The following is a 26,447-nucleotide window of genomic DNA, read 5'->3' on the forward strand; positions in this document are numbered from 1 at the left end:
ATAATAACTGTGGAACAGTGTATTCAATCTAGCTTTAGAAAAAGGTATAGCCACCAGTTAGCAAAAGCTTACTGATTTCCATGAAATCATAGAAGACAAAATCTATTGTAGTATACTCCCTGTACACTACTACCCCTGCACAAGACAGAAGTGGGCTGGCTCCACCCTGATGGCTTTGGTTTTTTGCATATGTATACAAGCTGTATTTGCCCCCCTCCTATCCCCCAAACATGAATATATTACCTTTGTTGTCTGTTACCCAGCCTCCTCTGCTCATCATCACTTCAGACTCATTTTCTCATCCCCTGTGCACCACAACAGACATTCTTAGAAACAGAGATCATTATAACCACCTATTGTGCTTGTCATCCCACTATAACCAGTATAACACAAGCTAGAGAGGTTTGCACAGTCAACGTGAATAAGAAGTAAAGAGCAAAGTAAATGGGTGGGGATGCAGAATGACTGCAAAACAAACATGCAGTCTCCTTTTTCAGCTTAAAAATGTACAAGGTGAGCAAAGGCTATTACCTAAAAGGTGCTGCTTTGCAGCAGTGCTGAGGACAAAGCAAGAGGATGTATTTGCTACTAAAATATCGCTGCATATAAACTAGGCTTCTTAATATTTGAGTTAGCATCACCCACTGAAGTGTAAGAACTGCCCAGGTGGCAGCCTACATGCTGGATCTGGCCTACAGGACAACTTCATCCAGCCTACAGTTTTTCAGGTCTTTCCTAATAAACCTGCAACACCGAGACACAGGTCTATGTCGCTCCAGAGAGCAGTACAACTGGCGCAGGAAGGAAGGGAGAGAGGTTAGATAGCCTTGGTCTAGAACCGGTCTATGTTGGAAATTGCATTGCCATTAGTAGGTTTTTCAGAGCACTTCAGGATCACAGCTCCCCACTGCCACATAGGGGAAGGGCATACACACTAGGACATTTCATACAGTAACACACAATTCTGCAGCCTTTTCCTTTTCTACGCCCATTACAATGGTGATCAAATTTAGCCCCTAGCAGGACATTTAGGGCAGCAAGATCTCCTTCTGTATTGATATTTTTATATTGATATAGCATATTCTATTTCAAGCAGCAAAATAAGATTTGATATCTCTCTCTCATCAGGGCATTTACTGATACTAGTAATTGTTCCCAAATCCCTCCCTGTTAACAGTCATGCAAGTACACTTTTAAGCATGAACTAGTCTGATGTCATTAACTGTATTAAAACTTTTTGAATATATAAACAGGCCAATTTGTTATCCTCCATCCATGATCTTGTTTTATAAGGAAATGATATCATTTCAACAATATCATCTCATGCTCTTAACTCTCTTTTGCCTCAAAATCTCTGTATGTGTCACGAAAATTCAGTGTCTCCCAATTGCTATTGAGAATTTACATCAGAAACAGTTATCTCTATGAAATTCATGACTGAAGGTTGATGCATCTACTGTCTCTAATTTACCTCTCACTTTCCACTCTTGGTTATGTGTTCAGGCCCCAGCAGCCAGGAATGCATCTTTTTGTACTTTGCAAGTGTTTTTTAATCAAAGAAAAATTACTTACGAGGTATGGTGGTTTTCACAAAGCACAGTTCTTTGGGATATATGTACTGCTCGACCAGTAAGACACTTACTCAAAGCTGAAAAGGTTCTTAAAACAGCTGCTGCCTCTACCATGCACCAGTTAAATAACTGGCCTAAAAAGCCTCCTGCACAGCAGTTCTTTGAGGCAGCCCTCCTGCCTTCATGTGATCACATAACAGTTGCAGATCACCCCTTCTTTTTAGCTTTTAAAGAAAACAACAAATGATCATTTAGCAAAAAGCCTAAAAATAGCTGTCAAAAGCAGAACAAAAGGGGCACTAATAAGGAAAACACTTACTGAGCTTCAAGTCTCTTCCAGTTCCTAAAGAGAGGGCACTGAGCTTCTAGTTTCCACTTCCTACTTTCTAAAGCCAGGAAGACCTACAGCGCTATGATCAAGAACATTTCAGTTTCTTCAGTCCTTCAGGAAATCAGGAGATTCGCCTGACAGTTATGGGACATCACAGACCAGGCACCAGGACCATAGAACAGGAGTATATAGAGGCTTAGGATTAAAAAACAAACAAAAAAAGGAACAAACACCAAAACCAACAACAAACCAATCCCCCCTCGCAAACCAACAAAAACCCCACACCACAACAAAACCAAAAAAACCAAACCCAAGAGAAAAATCAGTGCTTTCACCAGTATTGAGGTAAGGCTCATTGATGTTCAATTCCAAGGACCGCTCGAACATTGATATTTAAAGACGCTATTATCCTCTGATGCAAGGACAGATTTATTTCAACTATTGAATTAGAGAAGAGAGATGGAGTTTTTCCCACTTATGCTAACAAAATAAACTCTTGTCCAATTAGTCACACACAACAGTCACTGAATCACCATGGTTTGCAACAAAGATCCTGTCTTCTGGCTGAGGAATTCTGTTCCCTGTCCACAGGGCTTTGAAAAGGCCTCAGAGCTTCCTGGTCTGTTAGGTGTAGTTCTCTTCTGACTAGGATATGGAATTAAATATGGAATTAAACTTAACAATGTGAACACTTGTTTCATCACGGCACACCTGAGTCAGTATCACACTGACAGGAATGTTCTGGATCATAAATATTAAGAAGCCACAGACTGGCTACTCCCCCAGCCCTGCATTTATAACAGAAGTGACTTCTTAAAATGTTTTTCTGTTATTTTCAAATTTTAGGGTGCAGCCAGGGTCATGTCTCCATGCTTTTCTCTACCATGACTTTTAAAACATTTTTATATAAGTGAAGGCTGCGTGTCTTTATGAAAGGAGACCTCCAAGAACTACAGCTAACGTGTAATACTGAATAGGGCCTACAATACGTGTTGAGTCTAGAGAGGTCGTGCTTCTCTGAACAATAGCTCAGAGCTGCCCACTGTCTTATGCTCAAATACACTTGATTTTCTTCACAACTATAGGCCAAAGGCTTTAATGAGAACAGAGATTCTAATGAACAGTATACTAGCTTCTGAAAAGTGTTGGGACAAAGAATAACCATGGCCTGACCCAGCCATAGCCCAGGTATTAGAGTTATATGCTTTTATTAGGAAGGACAGGTATTTATTTCTCTGCTGAGCACCTCTGCATGAAAAGCATACAGTTCTCAACGCACAGAACTCTAACCTCTCTGTTAGTCTACATCCCAGGCTTGTGAGATCTCATTAAACAAGACTGTCAAAGTAATTACAAGAGAAGAGGTAGCAGGCTATCACCACAGCACGCTGTACAGAGAAGACTGTAGAGAAGCACAAGGATTTGTTTGCATCCATCCTCTTTGAAGATTTTTTTTCCTTTGACTAGCCTGTGAAAGTCAGTAACTGGATATCTGCTTTCAATAAACCGAGAGAACTGATTATTCGTTCAAGTCTTCGACAAATCACTTCTAAAATCCTCTTGGCTATCCTCATTTCTGTCTAGGTACAGCAATTTTTACTCTTTTCTACAGGCTTTACTAGGATGTTTTTAAAGGATACTTGTTTTTGCTGAACACTTCTGCATCTTTCTGTGCAACTCTTTAATGAGTCTCCCCTACTTCCTATCTCCTTTCTTATTTACAGATATTTGTACCTTTTTATTCTGTATGGTTGCTTAAATTCTGACTAAAGATTTGTTTCCCACTTTTGTCAAGTTTCCTTATTTTTTTAAATAACCATTTCTGAAATGAAGTGATACCTCATTAGTTGTTTGTATACTTCTATTTCAAGGAACCTTTGATCCCTTAAGTATTTTATTCTTTCAGCTGCTTTGCAGGTCCAATACAGTTACATATTTAGGTTTCTCTTCCTTAATTTGAGGATAATCTTTTCATCTTTCTGATAATCACTCCTTCGGCCCTGAAGTATCTGAGCTATTGAGAATTAGCTTCTCTAAACTTGCTGTGGTGTTTGACAAGTTTACAGGTGGATAGCCCAAGTCATCCATTCCATTTAGTTCTTTATCATTTTCTTCACCAAGTAAGGTTTTACTTCTGTGTTAATAGCATCCCTAACGCAGGTCCAGAGAGACTGTCAGCACCTGTTACCAGCCTCTTTTCCAATTCCTACTTTAAACAAATTCATGAACCCTGTGAGTTTTCTGTGGCAACACTCTGGTCTCTCTTGTCCCAGAAAATAAGGTTTCAAAAATGGTGATCCTAATTTAGCTCAACAACTCAAAAGCTTTAGGGAAAACGACAGAAGATGACCTGTCTAGAACTCTCGGTGGAAAGGATAAAGAGGTTTATAAATCAAGGCTGCGAAACTGGAGCAAACATGAGCAGTACTAAAAGACCAGAAGGAACATGAAAAGAGGGATTTAGGCAAATACTGGGGCACACAGTAAGAACAGCAGTGTGTCCCCTGCATGAGTGCAGCATGACTCCTTAGCACCCAAAAGGGTGGCTTAATGAGGCAGAGAGGAAGGAGGGACTAGGATCAAATCCTAGTGATTTCTTAGTGACACTGGGATCAAACCCTAGTGTTTTCCTAATAATACTGAGTTCAAGGAAAGACTTCTCCAAAAGTGTTTCCAATAAGCAGCATACGTCTACCTGAAGAAAAACCCGTGCCTTCTACACAGTGTTTGGGTTGGCTGTAGTTCCTCAGCAGCCTTTGCCAGCATTAGTACCCAATTAGCACCCATAGGACTGCTCCAGCCAGAGGCACAGCAAAGCTCTGCACATGTCCCAACAGACATACAGAATTAAGGAGAAGGTACAAGCCAAGCCTAGCACTGAAAGAAAGAAATGCAACGAAGGCAATGCGAGAGAAGCTACAAGAGCCAAAATATGGTGCAAGATTCCTCTTCCTGCAGAGGGTATCTTTCTTCCAGACATGTTTAACTGCCTCAGATCACATTCTTTCTCTGAACCAGCCAGTAATCTCTTGTAGACCCCTGAGAAGGGTCAGATTCCTGGGAACTTGCTGTTTTAACTGTCTCCAAGGCCTGAACAGAGGCAAAAAGGCTGCTAACATCCTTATGAAGGAGAGCGTCAGTCCAGAGGCAGGGATTCACCAGATGCCCTGTTAGTTATAAAGCAGCATGGCATCGTTACCTGGATAGAGAGGACACCTGTAGGACAGTTCTGACAAAATCACAACAGGATCCTAGGAGGCAGGCAAAACAGAGATGTTGAAATGCAGGCATTTTTCTGTAAGCAATGCAAAACAGCTCTGCCACATTCCTTGAAGCTGCAGAACCCATAACCTGTCAGGGTCACACAGATTTAACTGGCATTGTATGGAGGCTTCTCTCACCATGAATCTAAGTCTGAAGACAAGCAAAAAATTTTAACAGCCACAGGATCTAGTTGCTACTACATGCAAAGATACCACAAGAAATAACCATATGCTATGATTAAACAACAGGAACTGTTCTTCCAGGCATATTTTAATTTAAGAGATAAAATATTAGTCCCTTCAAACTAGTGCTAATAAATTGTGTGTATGTTTGGGATATTACAGTTACCAGCCATTTGCTGCTTATAAGACCTACTAGTCAAGAAACAGAAAAAAAAAGATGTGAAATAAGCAAATGTTCTTTAGACATCGATCAAATAGGACATCCATTTTAGGCACTGTTCCCTCCTGGGTTTATGCCCTCATGTAGGATAAGATCAGCACTGCAGCACATGCTTTCTTGCAAGCATGTAGCTCAGATGAAACCAGAGATGAAAAACAAATGGAGGGGAGGGAAAAAAAAATAATTAAAAAAATCAATAACCACTTTGAATTATTCATCTCCATGAAATAGGAATAAAAATGCAAGCAAATTCCATCTTTAGAACAGTGATCTCAGGAGAATTTTCTTTATAGAAGTCAAACTGTCTACTGCAGATTTTCCTGCAGAATCATTAGTACTCAATAAAATTTCAGAGGCAAAGAGGTAGGATTAGGTCAAACCCAGATCATTCACCTACCTGAAGGCAAAGTAACATTGTGAATAGCCAAAACCAGTTTCCACAATAGCTACTGTCAAAGCAAAGGCAGACAAAATCCAGAACAGGCCTCAGTTTACAAAAATATCAGTAAAACTAATGAGAACAGGTCATCTGAAAGAAAAACATGGCCTTGTCCTATTGTGTTGTTTAGGGATTTTTTTCTTGTCTTTTTTTTTTTAAACCATAAGAAATTTAAGTCTCATCCAGCTTGTCTGTCCTAGAAAGTTCTACAGATAAAGACCACTATCACTGGGCAAAAAAACCACTGTTTTAAATTGATTCAAAATGCATTCACCAAATCCATTTAACAGAGGACTACGAAATCAAAAATCACTGAGTTATTCACAAGCTACTACCTCAAGGACAGACCAGTGTAGACTTAGTATTTCTTTTAAGAAGAAAACAAACAAGAAAACACCCACATCTGCCAGGACACAAAGTACTAAAGAAAATGAAACAACAAAATATGCTGCTTTTACTCTGTGTCCTGAAAAAGGTCCACCCCTTCCCCAACAATCTCATCATTATTTTCCTTTTCTATCAAATCAAAGGATTAATCTTCTCTCAAGGTCCATTCAAACAGATCCTGACACCTCGAATCTTTATATATGAAAGATAGTACAGCAGAACTGGTTCAGCACAATGCACTACCTCCACTTTCCTTGAAGGATTCAAAAGACTGTTCCAGGACAAATCCACTTACTCTTTACTCTTTGCCTCCATATACACTTCAAGAATTTGAATTCCATGAACTACCAACAACATTTAACCACAATGTCTGGTTTTAGAAGCAAGAGTAATAATTTAGTGGGGCAAGTTCTAACTTTAGAAAAGCTACCAGTGAATTCATGACTGCGGTGATTTCAACTCTAGGAGCTTTGATCTAAGAAACTCGCAAAATTGGAAAGTTAGTTATCTGTGGAGATAAAATGCAGAAAACAAAGGAAAAACCTCACCAAGCATTATTTTTGTCTGTGTTTTGTATGAGGACTAATTTTGAGTAGAAAATAACTATATCAGTTCATTTCTAGTTAAATAATTATATCAACACAATCTGGTTTGTGAAGACTTATTCTCGAATAAGTACGCCTGCATCAAGAATTCTACCGCTAGCATTGTACTGACAGTTTTGCTAGTAGGCTTCCCATACACACCAGTCCTAAGTGAAGATTAAAGAAAGGAGAGGGGTGGAGCACAAAAGTTACCTGTATTGGCTAGGTTTGCTATCATAGCAGTGTCTTACTGCCTCTCTGCAGCAAATGAGCCCCACACATAACACCTATGGCAGATAGCTCATTCTCTACCATTTCCCCCCAAGACAGCAGGAATCTTTGGTTGAGATGAATATTTTCCTTTAATGAACATGTATGCCTGTAGTACTCCATTTAGAGACAGCAGGTCAAAGAATCACACTTACACACAACACAAGAAATGAGCTTGTGGTGACCACTGGACCATGTAGGAACTTTTATATTACTAAATTTAGGCTCCAAGAAACCACATCTGCACGTCATTTTCATGCATGCAGCACAGTCCTGCTCCCCATGAAGTTTTATTACAAGCTATACCCTGCAATTTTAGGAGCCATCCTATCCCTGAACTCAAGTCATTGACCATCCTGAAGCAAGAATCAAGATCTGGACTATGACTCATGGTTCTATGGGGAAGCCTATTCAGGCAGCCAAGGACAGGTCTGATGCATTTGTATTGTCAGGCAGGAAGAAAGAAAGCAGTTCCACATTCTAGAAGACTGTTAGCTTATATTGGGAAGGTTAAAATTGGTTTTAAATGATGGACAGCTGATGAGCAGATATTTGTTCAAGGTATTTCTAGGGGAATCTCATGTAATTGTTGTTATCAAGGAATAGATTACCTGCAAGAAAATACACTAATTGTTAACTGAAACTCATGATTGGTACCAAAATCACTGATCTTACTGGACTAGACACATTACAGACAAGAGCAAGAAATTTACACCATACTTGTGCAATGTTGGTTATATTTTAGAAAACAGTAACTTCACAGCTGAGAACAGCACACGTGAGCTCAGCTCAGTGCAGAGCGCTAGCTGTGGATGTATTGCAGGCTATTAATTTAGAGTAATAGAGTGATCAATAATGTGGTCATTACAGAGACCATTCGAGGTTTTTTTGTTGGTTTTTTTTGATCTAGGGTTTTAATTTTTGAAAGGCAGATTCTAAGATTCTAAAACTGAAGAGATCCTAACACAGTTACAAGCATTGTTTGAGGTCAAAACACCCAAAATTAGTCCGATTTATACAACAGAAGACATTAGGAGGTGAGAAGACAGCTGCAAGTAGTAAGATTTCTTCCAGAAGAGAACGCAGACCTAGTAGATACAGGCAGAATGCAATATAGTGGCTGGAAACCACAATAAACAAATTCAACCCAGAAGTGAGGCACAGTTTTAACCACAGGTAATTAACCACTGAAACTAATTACCCATGATTTATAGCAGATTGCTTGCAACCTGATGCATTCAAATAAAAAACGCCTCGCCTTAAGAGGTATGTATTACACAAAAATCGTAACACCCCCCAAAAAACAAACACAAACGATAGTTAAAACATTCATTTGGTTTAAAATAAAAATAGGACACTGTCTTCAGGCAGTGAATTTATTTTCTTTGCAGTGCTCTTAGTTTTCCAAAGCTTGAACTCAGGAATTGACTCACTTGTTCTGTTACTGCTTCATACAGGCCAGCAGGATAAAGCAAAAAGTAAAACAATTACAGATGGAGTAGGGATCTGGTGTGGATCCTCTGCAGTAGCACATTCGCCCTAGCAAGAAATCAGGAAAGCTGATTGCTTTTGCACACAATCCCCAAATCAAGCAGCAGGGCATTCCATTACACAGAACAGAGTGAAGACAAGTTGTTACTTCAAAAGAAAGATGCCTGTAGACACAAGCCCTTAGTGATCCCTGTTAACTCCACTTCAGAATTCATGATTTTCTAGCACAAAGACTATTATAATTTCTCAGTATCAAATAGAAAGCATGTCATCTCAGATTCCCCAGGAAAGAAGCAACACCAGATCAGGAAAGGAAAACAGTGCCTCCAGTCTGCAATTTTAAGTTCTTAACAGAGGGAGGAAAAAGGCGTATGTTCCAGCAATGCCATGGTTAATAGGGCAAGACAAAATCCTGGAACAGAGCCAATCAGACTGAGGGACATCTGTTTTCTAAGGAGGTAGGAATTATGGCATTAAAATTACAATAGCACATGACAACAATTAATCTCATGGCAAAATAGGATTAACAGGCTCCTTCCACACTGTTTTTCACTCTTCTGAATCTGCACCTAGTGGAAGAATTTGCTTCCTGAAACAGCAGCTAAGATCCTAGACAAGATCACTTCAGGGGAATTGCCCAAGCTGGATGCAGCAGAGCACCAGAAGCAGTGATATCTTCCTCAGGCTGAGGGCCTGCCACCATTTCAGAGTGGCATACGTGCACCAGTGTGGGAAGCTGATGACGTAGCCCATTTCTCTTGCATCTAGCACATTAATGCCGCCAGTTGCTCTGCTCTACACTGGAGCAGTGAGATAGTGCACACTTGCTGGCTGTAAGTGAAGAGGCTTTCCACTTCGTGAAGTCACCGTGGGGAGTACTGCAGAAACTGATGGCCAAACCTTTCTAGACGTATCCATGAGCTCATGCGCAGTAACAGCTCAGCTGGCTCAGCCCAGGGTCCTCAGCCCCAGAAAGACGCCAGCACTGGAACATCCAAAGCCACTTACCTCCAACTGTTTAAGTGCGACGCTCAGGTAAACAGGAATTGAGAGCAGCTGGTCAGAGACTCCCTCCTCAAGCCCACGCCAATACTAGGGATTCTTTAAAAGCAAAGGAAGAGAGTTGGGGAACTGCATTCATAGCAGGGTAGAGGGAAACAGACCAAGAAATCTGTCAGAAAATTATACACAGCTGTTGAAACTGTCACATGTTAAAGATTATTTTCCTACTTAATCCTCCTTCCCCTTTGCTCATCTTGTTTGTCTTAGCAAGGTCCAGTTGACAAGGATTGGAAAAGCCTACTCTAAGCCACTCTAGCCAGGGACGCTAGAGGAGAAAAGTGTGCAGAGCCACAGTGAAATAATGATACACTAATAATACATTAACAAGGCTTTCGTTACCAATCTCTAGATATGACTGATGCTAGAATCCCAGCAACATTTGTAAAAAAAGTCACCCAAAGCTTGTATTAGCTTGTAATAAGTATCTCTCGTTTCAACATCTCTGCTAAACTTGGTACAACATGAAGACTCCAAAAGAACTGTGTATTAGAATTTAGGAGGTCGCTGTCATTGCAGCTGCCGTGCTTACAATGCACATGGCCACCAAGAGAATGCTGCCTTTGTCAAGTTAAAGAAATGTCACTGCAACACTAAAAAAAGAAAACAAAAAACCAAAACCACAAACACACCAACCCTTCCCCCCAAGTTAATCTGTGTGCAACTAGATGGACAACATGAAATAGTTATCAGAGCCCTGTTTAAAGAACTGTTCTGCATCATACAGATCCTCCATAAACTGTTATCCAGTGACTGAAAGCTGCTAATTTTATAAGATGGAGAAAATGGTGTCTTCAACAGCCTTTGTTGTTTTTCTGCTGGCATTGAGTGGAAGCACATGCCCCTTCTTTCATTTTTTTTGTTTTTAACTGGCTCACTGAGAGCTTTTGAACACTTCTTATTTAAAAAAAAAAGATAAACAGCTTATCAAAAAAGTAGAGATAAGAGAATAAGGCTGGACAGCCAATGAAAGAAAAGAAAATGCTATTCTAGGCAAAAAATAGCAAGAATTAAAATGGGTTACACACTAAAAGATGGCAGGTGTCTGCTGAGAAAAAAAAATCTTACGTAAGGTGCTAAAAACAGTGCCTGCAACCCTTGAAATGCCTGAGTTGTCAGAACAATGGAACTGGGCTCTCACCAAGGTCATAAAAGACGCCGCTCTGCGTACTCAAATGCTGAGTCCTAACAGCCACTTCAGCTTTCCAGCAAGAGGCCCCAGCTTCCAGAACCTGGGCCAGTAGTGCACTGACCTCAGCCAAATTTTATGGAAGCCAGTCAGATTCCAGAGGATGCTGAAGTCTGGAGCACAGGTAGGAGGGTTTATTTTGTGGTGATGTCACTCATGAACAACAGCTGAGGAAAAGAATTGAAAATCTTATATTTATTTTCAAGTACTACAAGAAGTCGTATAAGCACCATACCATAAATAGGGTCCACGATTATAGATAGGCAGTAACAGTGAGTATTCATTAAAAAAGGGATTCCAGTATTTTGCTAAATTTCTTATGTGATGGACCTCGTTCAAAGGTGATGTGTTTTTTCCATTCTTTAGAAGTACAGCATCATGAACTCTCTATTATCTTTATGAGGGTAAAACATGATCTAGGATAGCACTGCATGCTGTTGCTGCTTATGAAGATAATGGAAAGTGTTCTGTCTATCGATTCAGGTTTAGCTTAGATAATCAAAATGATTAAGAGGTTTGAACAGTGGCATTATCATAAGAGTCTTAAAAGTCCAGAATTCTTCAATTTAGAAAGGACCTTGTTAAAAAAAAATATAAAAATCAAAGCTAGTAGACCAGGTCATTACTCAGTAAACCCTAAAGTGGTAGAAGCTAGGGAGCACTCGGTAAAGCTAAACCAACTTAAAACAGAAGAGGAATTTCTTCTTTAGATAGCAGTCAGTGAATTTCAGGAACTTGCTGCTACACATGACTGTGGAGGCAGACAGCATTTGTAGATCCAAGAGGGATTAAACAACTTTTTAGTAAAAGGAGTTGCTTGTGGTATACCCTTCAACACCCCTAATCCAAGCATTATGCACAGTGAGGGACCTATGAGGGGGGAAAAGGTCAATCAAAAGCAGTTAGGCTCATGTGCTTCTCTGAATTGCATCTCGTTGCTACTTCTGGAGGCAGAATATTGGGCTAGACAGACCACTGATCTGATTCAGTAAGGCATTTCCTTTGATCTTGTTTGCTTTTAAAAAGCTGAACAGAATTTTCACCATACTATTCAGTAGAGGAGGTTAACAGAACCAGAGCATCTATGAAAAATTGTTTCTTTCATAGGAAAGATGCTTCACGTGAGTAGATCCTATATGATTTTCCTGAAGCCTCAGCAGTTTCAAATGTATAACAAATATGCACAGAAATGTCAGTTGCAGAGGGTCAGTTTAATGCTTACATTAATTTTGGAGTGAGAGAAGCACCATTTGCCCTTTCAGTCAGTAATCAACATTTGGACAGAACAGCATGAAAGCAAGAAACTGATGTTAAATTAACCTCTGCTTAGCTGAAGTGCAAAATAGCTTATTGGAGCTCTGGTTTCTTATCTTCACCGAGTAGCCTTTTGGCTATCACAGTGAGAACCATAACGTGTACCTTATGAACAAAGGAACATTTTGAAATACACAAAAGGAAAACAAAGATTAATCCTGATAACTTCCTAGCCTGGCCTACCAAAGAAGGTTCAGTAAGCTGGCTTCAAATGCATAAAATGCAGCCCAGTATTATCATCAAAGAGAACTCTGAAGATGTGTAGTTTCCAGAGGAGCTCTCTTAGCATTAAAAACATCTGTTAAAGATGGTAAAAGCAGCATTTTGAAATGAAGTTTTATATATGATCTTACAAGTTTTTGCTTTTGTGCTATCTCTTTTTTTAAGAGCTTAGCTCTGCAGGTCAAATAGAGCCAGAAATATTCAGGAAATATTTCTGTTCTGTATTTGGAAGAAATGAAGAATATATTTTAGAGACAATGAAATTATTTCTATTTTAACAGTAATGGTGGTGGGAGATTGTCTATACAAACAGATAATTTCTGTACAAGATCTAAGAGATTGACTAAGAAGCTCTCAGCTTCCAATCTGAGCTCCAGTGCTCTGGCATTTAAGTCCTAGAAGACTGCAAAGCCCATCAGCAGTAAAGATTCAAACAGAACACAAAATGAATGCCAATCAGCATGGCATTACAGAAAATATGACCTTACTTCTTAATAAAAACCAAATAAGCTTGTCAAAATCTCAAAGGTTGTATTGATATAGTGTAATTATTATTTCCTAAGGCATGTCATATGAGCCTACACCAGGACTCGTGCTGTTCACCATATTCATAAACAACCTGAAAAGGAAGAAAGCAGACTGGTGGCAAAGCTTATGGATAATACCAAGTTATTAGCATGGCTGAGGATGAACTACCGAGGGAGACTTCACAATGCTGAGTTTCATTTGCCATTTTATTTATCAGTATAAATCACACATGAAATGACACTAACTATTGCTAACTAGAGCTAACTATTACCACTGGGGAGAGATCTTGAGATTATGATAGTCTTAGTTCTATTCAGGAGTCAACTCACTGCTCAGCAGCAGTCAGAAAGTGAATAGATATGGTGTTAGAAATCAGGAAAAGAAGAAAAAATATTGTGATACTGTGTAAACACATAGCTCTACCCCACTTTGAACACTACACACTTGTGATCACAGCATCTCAAAGAGGTAGGTCTGGAAGACATTAATAAAACAAGAAAGATGAAAGGTATGGAATAGCTTCCCTATACGGAACCATTAGGTAGGCCAGACCTCTTCAATCTGGAGAAATGGTGAGAAGGCAAATATGCCAAACCTATAACACAACTAGACTGGACAGGAATTGTCCAATGGAGGAAGGTACATCAAAATGAGACCAGACAGGAATGAGAATCCAAGGAAATAAGAAGAGGTTGCAGGTTTCTTCCTGCAACATGTCACTGAACTGTTTTACTCCTTGCCAGACTTTTTACTTCTGGTAGGGAATGACTGAAAAACTTTGTGGAAGTTGAAGTGCTGAGTGTTACTAAACACACAGAAAACATACCTCTTCATGAGCTAGAAAGAGATATGAGCTAGGATAGTACAAGGAGGAAGTATTTTATGCGCTCATCTTACACTCTTGCCCATGCATCCACTTTCTGTCACTGTGCTGGGCATACCTTTTGCTTGAACCAGTACAACTACCTACCCTAACATACAGCATTCTTATGGAATACATATTCTTATAGAATGCACACGTAACTGATTAAAGTATGCCTAACTGGTAGATCCTGGTGGTGCTTACAAGTCCCACAGATATATTCTTTACCAATTATCTGGGAGAAAAATCTAAAGCTGTTTGTGACAGACGTCAGCTGAAAAGAGCAATGCTTGGGATTGCTGCAGCCACATGGAGCAACAAGAAACAAGGGCTGCACTTACGGCATAGGAAACTGTATTTTGGGAGATTGCAGTTCACAGGATCTTTGAGGTCATGCTCAGTGTGGTTACTAGGAGAGCAAATACAGCCCTCAAGCACATAAGGAAGAAGCACAGAAGATGACAAGTGCTTACTTTTCTATTTCTCTGGTCAGAAGTATGTTGGCAGACAAATGGTGCAGGAAAGTTAATTGCTTGAGGACTAGAAATCACATCTAAAAGTCCAAAGAATCATTATTGCATCTGTGAAAAAAAATAGTGTTAACTACTGACTTTTTTTACTACCTAAACATGCAAATTTAGGACATAGTAGTCCTTTTACTAACAGCCAAGAGCTGAACAAAGTCCATCACTGGATGATCTATGTTACAGAAGTCTCTCTAGCAGGAAGCCACAGCTGTGAGGAACATACACTTTCACTGTAATATAATTTTCACAAGCAATTGGTCTTCTGCCTCTTGTCTAGAACAGCTTTTGCTTGAACACACAAAGTTGTCTTCTGTACTATCTGGGAGCTATAATTTGAATAAACAAGGCAGCTTTTTTTACTGTCATGCACTTGAGATTGATCACTGAAAACTAAGCAAGCAGTGTAGTGGAAAAAAAGTATATGGCACAAGCTGACACTCAAAGCCATTCCAAGTTCCATGCAGATGAGTCACTTGTACAAGTGAAAACATTAACCTATGAGATATTTGTTACTGTAAAAGGAGGATCAAATGCAGACTTTGAGACTAAGATGTGCATAGTGGACTCGTGCATTTGCCTTTGCTTCTTATCAGGTTTGTAACTTAACACAACCTGATTTGTGCCACTAGTAAAACTCCTTGTTAACTGTTGCAAAGTTGAATTCATAGAAGCACAGAACAGCCCACGTTGGAAGGGACCTCAGAAGGTCATCTGGTCCAACTTTTCATGGGAAAAGGAACACAGATGATAGTATCTAGCACCCTGTCCAATCACATCTTGAAAAATTCCAATGAGGACTCTACCACGTCCCTGGGGAAGTTGTTCCTGTGACTGTTCTCACAGTAAAAAAATTTCTTACCTTGAGTTGAAACCTCTCCCAATGCAACTTGCACTCATTGCCCCTTGTGAAGAGAAAGCCTCCATCCTCTTTGTAGCTGCCCATAAGTTCTAGAGAGGCAGTAAAAACAGATTCTTCTTCTCCTAGCTTGAGTTAATAGCATTCTAGGAGTACTCATCCAAAAAGACAGCTGCCTTCAGGAACTATAATGCAACTTTGCTATATCCTCAGTGGGCTGTGGCAGATATCTCTGTATCCTCAGTTGGCATTAAATGTAAAACAAAGGCATCAGTAGGATGTGAAGCATGTGTATTAGGTCGAATATGAAAGATTTCAGAGCCTGAAGGCCATCTGCCTGCAAGGCAGCTAGTTATTAGACTGTTACACAAACCCTGCTGGCTTTCAGCATAAAACATTAAGTTTGCAAAGAAACATGCAAGCTAATACTTGAAAGTGTTTAATATTTCTGATAATCCTTTTACAGAGGCAAGAAAAGTATCTCATCAATGTTTCATTATTTCAAGCATTTGTTCCATCAAATTCAACCTGAATGTTGTTCTTAATTGCTTGATTTTCAATTATGTCATTAGTTATTTATAAAAAGTTTTCTGAAGACTAACACAAAGTATGATTTGAGAGGAAAGATCACTGGGATGGCTGTTGAGCTATTTAAAATCCCCTAGTCAGACTGAAAGCAGCTGCTAATATTCATGTAGAGAGAACTGTGTTCAGAAAAAGAAGCTCTCTTCTCTGAACATCAAAACCAACAGATATCAGAAAGCATACTTCCCTTGTGCTGAGAAGTAACTACTTTGAGCATTTTGCCTTGCACCATGTCAATCTTTATTGGAAAGAGACAGTCCCTCTCAGCTGTAAAGAACTATTAACATCCAGCACAAGGAGACACTGTACATGATCTTAAACTATTATGGCAGCCAGTGGCAACTGACAACTGTGCAAAAGTGCATGTGGGGCTACCCTCACCATATAAGAGCACACAAGCCTTCAGTATTTCACCTTGAATTGGTTTGACACTTCTGTTCATTTTTCTCATCACATCACCCTCTCCCTCCTTCAGACCATTTACTAGCTTCCAGATTCTCAGTGACGCATACAAAGTTTGTCATACAAGGTGTTCCATAATCGTTCCTACCTTTTTCTGTTCTGCTGCTGCCATCCAGGACTACCCCTTTTCCCTTTGGGCAGGTCATCATCACATCCATGCTTGGTTTCTTGCTGTCCCTACCATCCATACCCTGTAAACTATGCTGTGAGATTACCCCTACAGCAAGAGTCATGTTGTTTGTGATACTCAGAAAGAGCCAGCAAGTTAGTGTAGGAAAAAAACTCAAAACCCACAAAAAAACCCAACAAATCAACTTTCATAAGGTGCATTAGGTATCACTTGTATGACCGCCTCACCATTACGAGCTCTGTCCTCAGCTTTTCTCCTCTCATTTGTACCACATTTGAGACTCATTTGTTCCTCATCATCTCTAAACAGACTAAAAACTTGTCAGAGGGATAACTGTGCCCTCTCCATTGCCACAGAATACTGCAGTTACATTTTGATTTCACCTTCAAACACTAAGCATTAACATAATACAAATACACTTTGGAAATAACTGCTGTAACCGAGTGAGAAATTGCAGATAGGAAAGTCTTGGAACATTCTGTTAGGTAGACTGCTTTACGTAGTTGTATTGTATTACCAGCCTTCATCTTTTGTTTCTTGCCAGTGGTGTCAAACTTTTACTGGTTGTTACAAGTCTGTAGAGTGAGAAGCCCTTTGCATTAAATAGAAGGTCAAAGAACTACTCTGGTTTTACAGTAACTGCTGTGCTCCACCTGACTTTTCCCTAATCACAGAGCGCAAACATCAACCATTAAGGGAATGATATTCTGAGGTTAATGCACGTACTTCTGAAAAGAATAGCTTTATCCTCCAGAGACACTGCTAAGCATACAACACCAGCGTGGAGGTACGTGTCCCTCACACAAGCAAGACTGGGATTTTTCAAGTAGTATGGAATCATAAAAATGTTAACTGGAAGGGATTTCAGGAGATGTCTAGTACAGCCTTCTGCTCAGAGGAGCTAACACCAAGCTATGAATACGTAGAGGAAAATCAGTTGCAGCCACTCTTCTCTAAGCCTACAGCAGGAACAAGAGGGCATGCACGGTGTAGAGCTGAACAACTCCTATTGTTAAAAAGTTTCTAGTTTTATGTATGTCCATCTAGAGCAGAATGGCAATGAACACACATCTTCATAGGGCTGTTAGAGGATACACAGCAATGAATTTGCAGCAAGTTGCAACAGAAGTTAAAAAATAAATTAGAAAGATTCTTACCCATGAAAGTAATCAGTATAGAATAGCTGCTCAAGCAGAAGCAGCATAGCTAAAAGAGCATTTGTTTAAGACTGCAGCTATCTTCAAAACGGTATTATCTGATGGTACATATGGAATGCAATCAAGACTGTTCCCAGTTTACATTTAGAGCTTCTTCTAGATTATATTATCAGTTGTGACCTGAAATTTCTCTTGTAGCAGTCTTTCCCACATCCTCCCCCCAAACCATGCCATAACCATAGCTTCTTGCTAACTGTCACTGGGAGAAACCTGTCTACACTCAAGATCCACCACCATCAAGTAAATCCTGGGATTATAGCATAACTCCTCAGTTTAAGCCTTTCAACATTCGTCTCTAAGCTACACTATCTCCTGCCACAATCTTCAGCTGTATGGACTGTCGTAATTTTCTACAGCTCTAGACAGCTGCTTAATACATTTTATAAATTGTGGCCATTATTCCCATGCTTACTCCTTTTGCTTCAGTATTCTTGAGTCTATGGATAGGCCCCTTCTGAGGGATCATCTTGCTGCATTTCAAGATCCATGCTTACTGAATCAGTCAACAGGAATGTGCAAGTATCTAGCTTGAGGCAAGCCTGCTCTCTAGATCTTCATAATCCCACAGCCTGTCTCTGCCTGGCTGTTCTTGCCGTAAGTGCTGCCAGGGGACTCTGTTAGAGAAATGACGTATGCCAGCTGTACACACTTGCCACAAACCAAATAGCCACCTATAGTAACTAATCTGCTCCAAAGACCAATTCATGTTCCCTAGATCACCAGGCCAGAATATCTCACATCCATACTGCTGACCACACCAGAAGCAGGAACAGCTGAGAGCCAGCTACGCTCTTCCTTTCCCAAAAAAGTACCAGAGCAAAGAGATGTTGTGCAGAGTTAGCAGGAATGTGTAGTCCCACAGGAAATTCTGCAGATGTGCAATGATGGGGAGGGGCTCCGTGGAAGAGTGGCAGCATATCTAGTACCACGTTAAGCTGCAAGCCTCCAATTCAGGATCAAGTCTCTACAGGTATTTTCAACTCCCTTAGTGAAATCAGATGAGCTGAGATAAGTGTGCCCTACAAAGAGAGTCATCCCAAACCATTTAATACGATTATGATCCTTAGTGATACCACAATATCAAAAAAGCAGCATGGTAAGAGATTTTAGTAGTATTAGCCACTGCTAGCAGAGAGACTGCAATAGCTCTAAGTCACACCGCCTTTTCCTCGCGAAAAGGATCTGACCACCACCCACTTCTCTCCCTGACTCTTCTCAACCAGGCACCTTCCAAAGCTATTGAACTACTGAAGACATTACTTCTGTGACACAAACTGCCTGCATCATCTTCCAGAAAACAAGCACATCTGGAGAGAGACTTGTCCAAATAGCCACATCAAACCATCCTGAAGCATAAGGACACCTTTATTCAACAGACCCACAGGACAAACTCAAGCACAAAGGCAAGACCTGCTAAGGGGCTTAGACACTTGTCTGTTTGGGGGATCTCTGTGTAAATAAAAGGTGTAAGTCAGGACAGAAAAAACAACCTTTTTAGACAGCGTGTCTCTCAAAACTTGCCTGCCCTGCTCCAACTGATCAATGACATTAGCACTTCCCGTAGCTGTTGCATAAGTTGTAACTAACCCATCGCAGCTACAATAGTGCTGTTCATACTAAATGGGGTTAGGAGTTTGTGCCAGGAGTTACTTTTACAGCGTATAGGAGAAGAGCAGCCTCCCTCACATTGATTTACTAAATCTGATAGAAAATAGCTTATTTGGGGTATCACTTTTGAAGATATAACAGAGTCTCGGAAATGTCTTACACTGCAAGAGCTACACCTGCATAAACAAAACCTAATATTGAATTGCAGCACCTCAAGAAGCCATATATAGACTATTCTTCAATATAGCCTGCATCAATATTTGCTATAGGGTGAGCTAGATTTGCACTTGATCCCAGGTAACAAACGTTTGTTGAACAGACACAGGGACAGACTGGTCAGGGACAGTTTGCAGGCAAGTTCCTCCAGGAGAAGCTGAGAATTGTCCTAGAATACAGAACATATCCCACTGGTGTCTAAACTCTGTCACTTTTCTCCACAGTGTTACTGAAATACAGCAGCACCAGAATCTTAAGGAACAATTTGACCAAGCCAACTCCAGAACTTTCTCCATTGCACACCAGTTAATATATAGCAACATGTGAAATCCCTACATCAAGGGAGAGTACGAACACACATGTTTCTTCAGCTCTACCAGATCCTGCAGATAGCTATGGCTGCTTAAAGTCTGCCCTGTGGCACTAGAACCGTTATTGTAGAAAGGAAAATAGGTATCAATTTCCTACTTTGCACTGTCAGAAGACAGAAAACAGACTTGCAGATCACAAACTGTTCTACTAAAGTGACAGGCCATTGTTCTGTTGCGTAGTTGAGACCACCAATATCTGTCAAATTAAAGCATAATTAGAACAATTAATCCGTATTCCTATATAGATGAGATAAAATCACGGCTACTGATCAGTTTGTCGGTGAAGCATGCAAACAGACCATAGAATTGTTCATGTTACTGGAATCCTATCCATCCCTATACATGCCTTAGCTCTTTCCTGAGCAAATATCGAACACTTCTTATCACATGCCTGTCTAATGCTAAGCACTATTGGGAAAACAGGTCAGGATCTTTCGACCCTAGTGTGACAAAGCAAGGATTTTTCAGGTCCAGTGATACCACAGCACTTTATTAAACAGATTAATGTTAGCCTAGCCATTATCTTAAAAATAAGAACCCGAGTCCTTAAGATCACAATGGATGAATAGCAAGAACCTACAATCTTTTAGGCCACATGACTAATATCTCACATTTTCCAGATGATTAGACCCGAGTGAGGAAGCCCACAGGAGGTTTCATGGAAACTTACAGGACTCTTACAGAAATCATTTCCGGGGAGAAGATAAGTAGCATTTTAAAATATTTAATACATTAAATATTTGCAGTTATAGGGGAAAGCCTTCAGACAAGAGGACCTGCCATGCTTACAGATGGTCACAGTCTATCTAATTCGGTTTCCTACTTTACAGCCTGAATCAAGATAATGCTTCAGGCTCCAGGTACATCGCTCTAGAGTTAGAGCTGTCCTGCCATACACAAATGGAGACACGGTTGTAAGATTAAGTCTACTTTTAGGTCCTGTTCACCTACAGAACCACAAGGCCACAGCCATGATAGAGGCTTTTACAGAGCAGCTATGTGCCAACTCATGAAGAGCTTGAAAGTTAAAACAGGGCACAAAGTAGACAGTTCAGTGTTACCCTGTAGGGTACCAGTTACTCTGGCTACCAGTTCTCTATCTCCTACACATGCTGGAGGTTTGTTATTTCTTGTTTTCAGACCTAAACCTAATGGGATGCAGAAGTCTAACCTGGAGGTGACAAACACACACATCACCATTATCCCAGATAAAGCCTGGATCATAACAAAAAGCAAGACAAAAATCAGAAATTTTATACTTTCAGTTATCAGTGGGTTTTGATTGTCCAAAGTCAGGGTTATGCCAGTCAAGGAAGGCTTCAATAGAAAGGGAGGCTATTGGCTCAGTTCATGGGTTTGTTCTTAACTAGCAATAATTATTGTTTGCTCTTTTTAAAAAAGCTGCCAGCCACAAGCCATTCAACTGTTGCTCTAGTAGTCTCTTCCATGTAGATATGAGAGCTTCCAGATCCACATTATATCTAACAGAAACACAACCCTTCAACAGGAGCTAGTGATCAGTCTCAGTTAGATATTTTCCTCTCCAGTTAATTCCTTTCAGATTTCAGATATTTTTTTGTAATGTAAAATAGATCAGACGGATGTTTGGATGTTGGACTGTTCTTTCAACTACCCCTTGCACTGGTATTCAGCTACAGTGACAGCTACAAAACAGAAGACTCCTCATTGCTTGCTACAGTAGTATAACCTTGTAAGAGTCTATATCAGACAGTTCGGGGCTGCAGAGTCCTCAGAACACTTGTAGAAAACTGGGCATCTAACAGGTCACTGCTTAACTAGTTACAATAGTAGGAGACAACTTGACTGAGATATGATTGCTTCCTATGTTGCTCTACCCTTTCCCAGTCCCACTAGAAAAGTCAACCAAGTTTTTCCACAAGGCATCTCTGTTTCTCAGTACAGAAGTGGCTGTGAATGGCTAGTAAAAATAACATTCCTGTCTGATGTTCTCCTCTCATGTTCTTCTAGAGGTGAGATCAAGTCTCTGTCAGACCCAGATCGTAAGTCTGTGTTGGACAAACAACAAGATGCCAGCTGATCTATGTCATTAGCTACAGAAATTAACTAATCAGAACTAAATTTATGTAACTGCACACTGGAGAGGCCCATCAATATCCAAGGAGTGTCTGTGGATGCACAGATGAACAGAAATCCTTCATTCATCCTGTTTACTTCTATACTTAATTCTTCTTCTGTTCTGCCTCATTCAAGATTTAATGGTTTGAAATATGTATGGAGTGTTCTGTAATAGACAGACTTAAGTAAGTAAGGTTAGAAGGGACAATAGAGTCCCCCTGTTTTGGCTCATCCATTTAGTAACTCCCCCCCAAAGGATCTCTTTCAAATTTTATCCAATTTCCTTTCTGAACCACACAAGCTTCTTGCCAAAGGATGTTGTGGAGATAAATTCTATGGCTCCACTATTGGTTGGATCGGCAACCATATCACCATATTTTCTTTTGAACGTGACTTCCACCAGCTTCATTTAATTCCCCCTAGTTCTTGTTCCTCTCTTTAGTCAATGCTTTTCCAAACTGAAGCATCTCAGCTTACTTGATCATTTCTTGAAAGAAAGCTACTCCAGACCTCTGACCATCCTCATTACCTCTCTGAGCTCTACTGCAGTTCCACCACATTTGAGATAAGGGGACCAAAACTGCAGGGTATTCAAAGATCTGGGATCTAGTGTACAGTGCCATGATGCTCCTTGTTTTGTTCTCTCCTCTTCTTACCCAATAATTGCTAACATTTTATCTCTTTTGTTTGCTGCCAATCACTGAATTGATGCTTCCATGAACTGTATCATAACTACAGGATTTCATTCCTCCATGGTGATGGTCAGTTCAGAACTCACCATTTTTTTAATTTGAAGCTACATTTGGGCGTTGTTTTTGCATATGGGCATTTACCTTACACAGCTTAAATTCTTCAGTCAGGATGCAGCATTACTGAATCCTGAATGACTTTGGATTATCAAACTTGCCTCACTGCTCACCCTTTAACATTTAAGTAGCTATGTTGAGCAGCATGTACCTTGCTGAACTCAACTAGCAATCCAGCTCCACTGACGGAGCTAGCTATTTACATCAGAACTTCTGTTTACCCATCCTTCTCAGAAACTTCTGCATACCAAAGCCTGGCCCCTAATTCTATGGCCAATAGGCTTCCTTAAACAGACTTCATGGACTTAGATTCCCAAAACATTTTTGGCTGGTAGGCTAAATCACTCATCTATATGTTTGCTGATCTCTTCAAGGAACTTCAAGACATTTAAAAAGCAGGACTTCCCTTCACAGAACCAATGGTGACTCTTCCCAGGTAGACACTAATTCTGCTTTTTGTTATAGTTACTACTGATTTGCCCAGTAGACCTGACAGTTGGTTAATAGACCTGTAATTCCCCAGATCCCTCATGGAACTTACTTTATAGACTGGCATCACATTTATCACCCTTTGCTCCTCAGGAACCAAGCAAGGGAAGTGAGGGGGATACATGTTGCTAATATTAATCCAGATATTTCAACCCTGAATCATAAGAATTCTTGGGCAAATGTTATACTCATGGTGACTTGTTAGTGCTGAGTCTATTTGTACCATAGACTCTGTTATAGACGCTTCAAATTTAGACAGATCTTCTGCTGAGTGTTTCAACTGATATGTTTCATACACAGTATTTTAATCCCGTAAGTGTGTGTGTATACACACACACTGCTTTGCAAGGAGGGAGACTTTCTATCCCCATGTTAAAAAGTCACAGGAAAGTTAAGAGACCTCTCAGTCAGTGGCACATTTGAGAAGAGTCCAGGTACCTTCTTTCACCGCTATCCATTAGGAGAACAGCTTCCCCAATTGGAAAACACATTCAGACCCTTTGACATGAGTGTAAAACGTACAGTGAGCTATAAGACAGTCTTATATAAAAAACATTTTGCAACAGTGTCATCTGTGCTTACTATAGTAACCTTATAATAGTTTTATGTAATGTATCTTAAACAGCCTAACCAGAGTTCAAGCTTTTCACAAGCTAAGCAAACACACTTTCTAACTGTTAATGTCATTTTATAACACTCTTATTCATTGTTCTTCTCAGGAAAGGGAGATAGGCCTTCAAAAAAGGGATTCAGAAAGTCATTTGACTAGTCTTACACACTACTTGCAACACATTTTGTGCATACAAAAGTACACTCTAAAACCCAAAAGGAAGAGATAGATAATAAATAGCTTACAAAGTAAAACTATATTGTGCCACCTGAATAAGGTACAGAAGACAGATTCTAACTTACAAGCTTAATAGGCTTTTAAACAGCACATGTTTCTATTCACTCTATTCTCAGTAGTAAGATACGTAATTTTAAGTTAAATTCCTGGCATCCAACAGATCCTTAAGATGGTTCTTCTTCTTCTTCTTCTTTAGTATTCATGTCTGTAGAATCCTGGGCAAACAACTCACTAATTGAATTTGACATTCTAAATCACAATCAGCTTTATTCTGCATTTTTTTCAAACCCAAAAGAAAAGCTAAACATTAATGCTGATAAACCAAAAAGCTGACCTTTGACTTCTGAAGAAAACTGAGCGAGGTGTCGTGTTACGAAGAGTCGCAGTTGCTGATTCAGGTCACAGGACAGAACGTTAATGTTCCAGGAACGAATTCCTGCCCAACAACAACAAAAAAAAGAACAGTAAGCTGTTATTACATTTACTCCAGAAACCAAAGTGGAGATAAAGAAGTTAACAGGACACACAAGGACCAGTGATGCTCTTCCAAAAGAGCATACTTAGGATGGAGAAAGTCTTCAGAAGCAGAGGGCCATAAGATGCTTACCTTTCACAAAACATCTATCCCTGAAGTACATGCAGTGAGCAAGTCTTCATTCAACTTTGGCTTCACGCAAGTGATGCTAACAAGCTACAAGGGATTGAGGCTAAATAAATTACACTACTGCCTAACCAAGCAAACACGTTAGTTTTACCTCTTCTGCATTATCCAGCATTGGTCACTAGTAGAGATGGTCTACTGGATGGTTAAACTACTAAACAGCTCAGAGACACCAGCTTCTCTGCTCTTATAGCCTGTGCATCCTCCAAATCACAAAAGCCCCCCCACAACTTGCTCTGCCTAATCACTCCTTCAAAGCCCCTGATCCCACTGAGACCCTTTGAGTTTGCTCTTTAATCTACGTAATCTTTGTAAGCTAATCGCCTTCATATCACAGCAGGAAGCAGCATCTGCTCCCAGAGCAAGTGGCACCATGCCATGCTGGGGAAGTCACCTTCAGGCCTCAGTGTGAGCAGTTGTACATTCTGGATGACACCAAACACTACAGATCACAGATCCTCACATCCCAGTAAGGAGCAGCCTCTCCTAGCTGGTGTGATACTACACTTTGGCACCATGAACAAAACCAGGATATCAGCACGAATCACGACTCCAGCCTCTTGTGCTGCTGCCTGCTGAAGTACAGATGTTGAAGGCCAATGCCACAGACTTCTAAGAGTTAACTGAAACAAGAATTTCAGCCCCAGTGTTTATTGATGGGGTCCTCACTGAGAATTCTTCCACCATCTTCTGGAGACACGTCCTCTCTTGCATAAAATATAAAGTTTTATTGTATCTGATATCTGCCTTCTTCCAAGTGAAGCATGTTGATTTTTCACGGAGATATCATTCCCAGTGACTGCAGTTCTAGTTCTCCAGCACAGTAACTCCACGTTGTGCAACAGCTTCTGCTGGCCACTGGTGGGAAACAGGATCTTCTAGGATACAAGCTCCAGCTTTCTACACATAACCAAGATAGAGTTAGTAATCATTGTATCACACAGTTCAGTAGTCTCAAGGCCTGTAGAATCTACAGCAGCTCAAGAAAACTTTGTTCTTAGTTTCTTTTTCTGGTGACAGCTGACACAGTAGAGTAATATAGCTTATTTATTACCTGACAGTCTGCACTGCAGAGTGCACAAAACCCCCTCAGTAAACCCTCTGAATGTCGGGGGGGGGGGGGGGGAGAGAAAAAAAACAACTTACCGCCACCTTCAGTGTAACAGAACATCTATTCCTTTCCATTTGGGCATGGGATAGGAAAAAATGAAACATGTAATAAAAGACAGGGAGCAGGAAGGTGAACAAAATGTTTTCCTATACTATACTCTTGGAAAGCATGATTGTTTTCCAGTTGTCCAATATAAGTGCATCTTAATGCAGTACTGCTGAGCATTCTGACCTGGACAGGAACAAGGTGGCACTCTGCAGGGCAAATCCTGCTGACTCTAGCTGCTGTGTCACTGTCATGGTGTCCTACTGCAGCAATAAATGCTATTTGAGGTACTGCTACATCCTCTAGGATGCAGAAAGAACAGATCCTCTTTCAGAGCAAGGAAAGGGAAGAATGAAATTATCATCTCGCTCATCATCCTACTTGCAATGATTTATGCAACGTTTTTTCCCTCTTTCCTTATGTCCTTGTGAACTTTTTTTATTTCCTGCTGAGGTAATTGGCTTATAAGATTTGGCATTTTCCCCTAATACCAGACCTAGTCTTCC

The 26,447-nt window shown here is 40.2% G+C and overlaps 1 protein-coding gene across 1 annotated transcript in view; it reads right to left on the reverse strand.

Annotated features, from left to right (window-relative positions):
* The window catches only part of MAP1A (microtubule associated protein 1A), a 64,259-nt gene extending 39,720 nt beyond the window's left edge, over window positions 1–24,539 (reverse strand). The window contains 1 exon segment of the mRNA XM_050903203.1: window positions 24,459–24,539. The gene's annotated coding sequence lies outside the window, so the exon portion shown is untranslated.
* Window positions 24,540–26,447: the final 1,908 nt, after the last annotated feature.

Source organism: Gymnogyps californianus, chromosome 11, assembly GCF_018139145.2.
Source record: "Gymnogyps californianus isolate 813 chromosome 11, ASM1813914v2, whole genome shotgun sequence".
Lineage (NCBI taxonomy): Eukaryota > Metazoa > Chordata > Aves > Accipitriformes > Cathartidae > Gymnogyps > Gymnogyps californianus.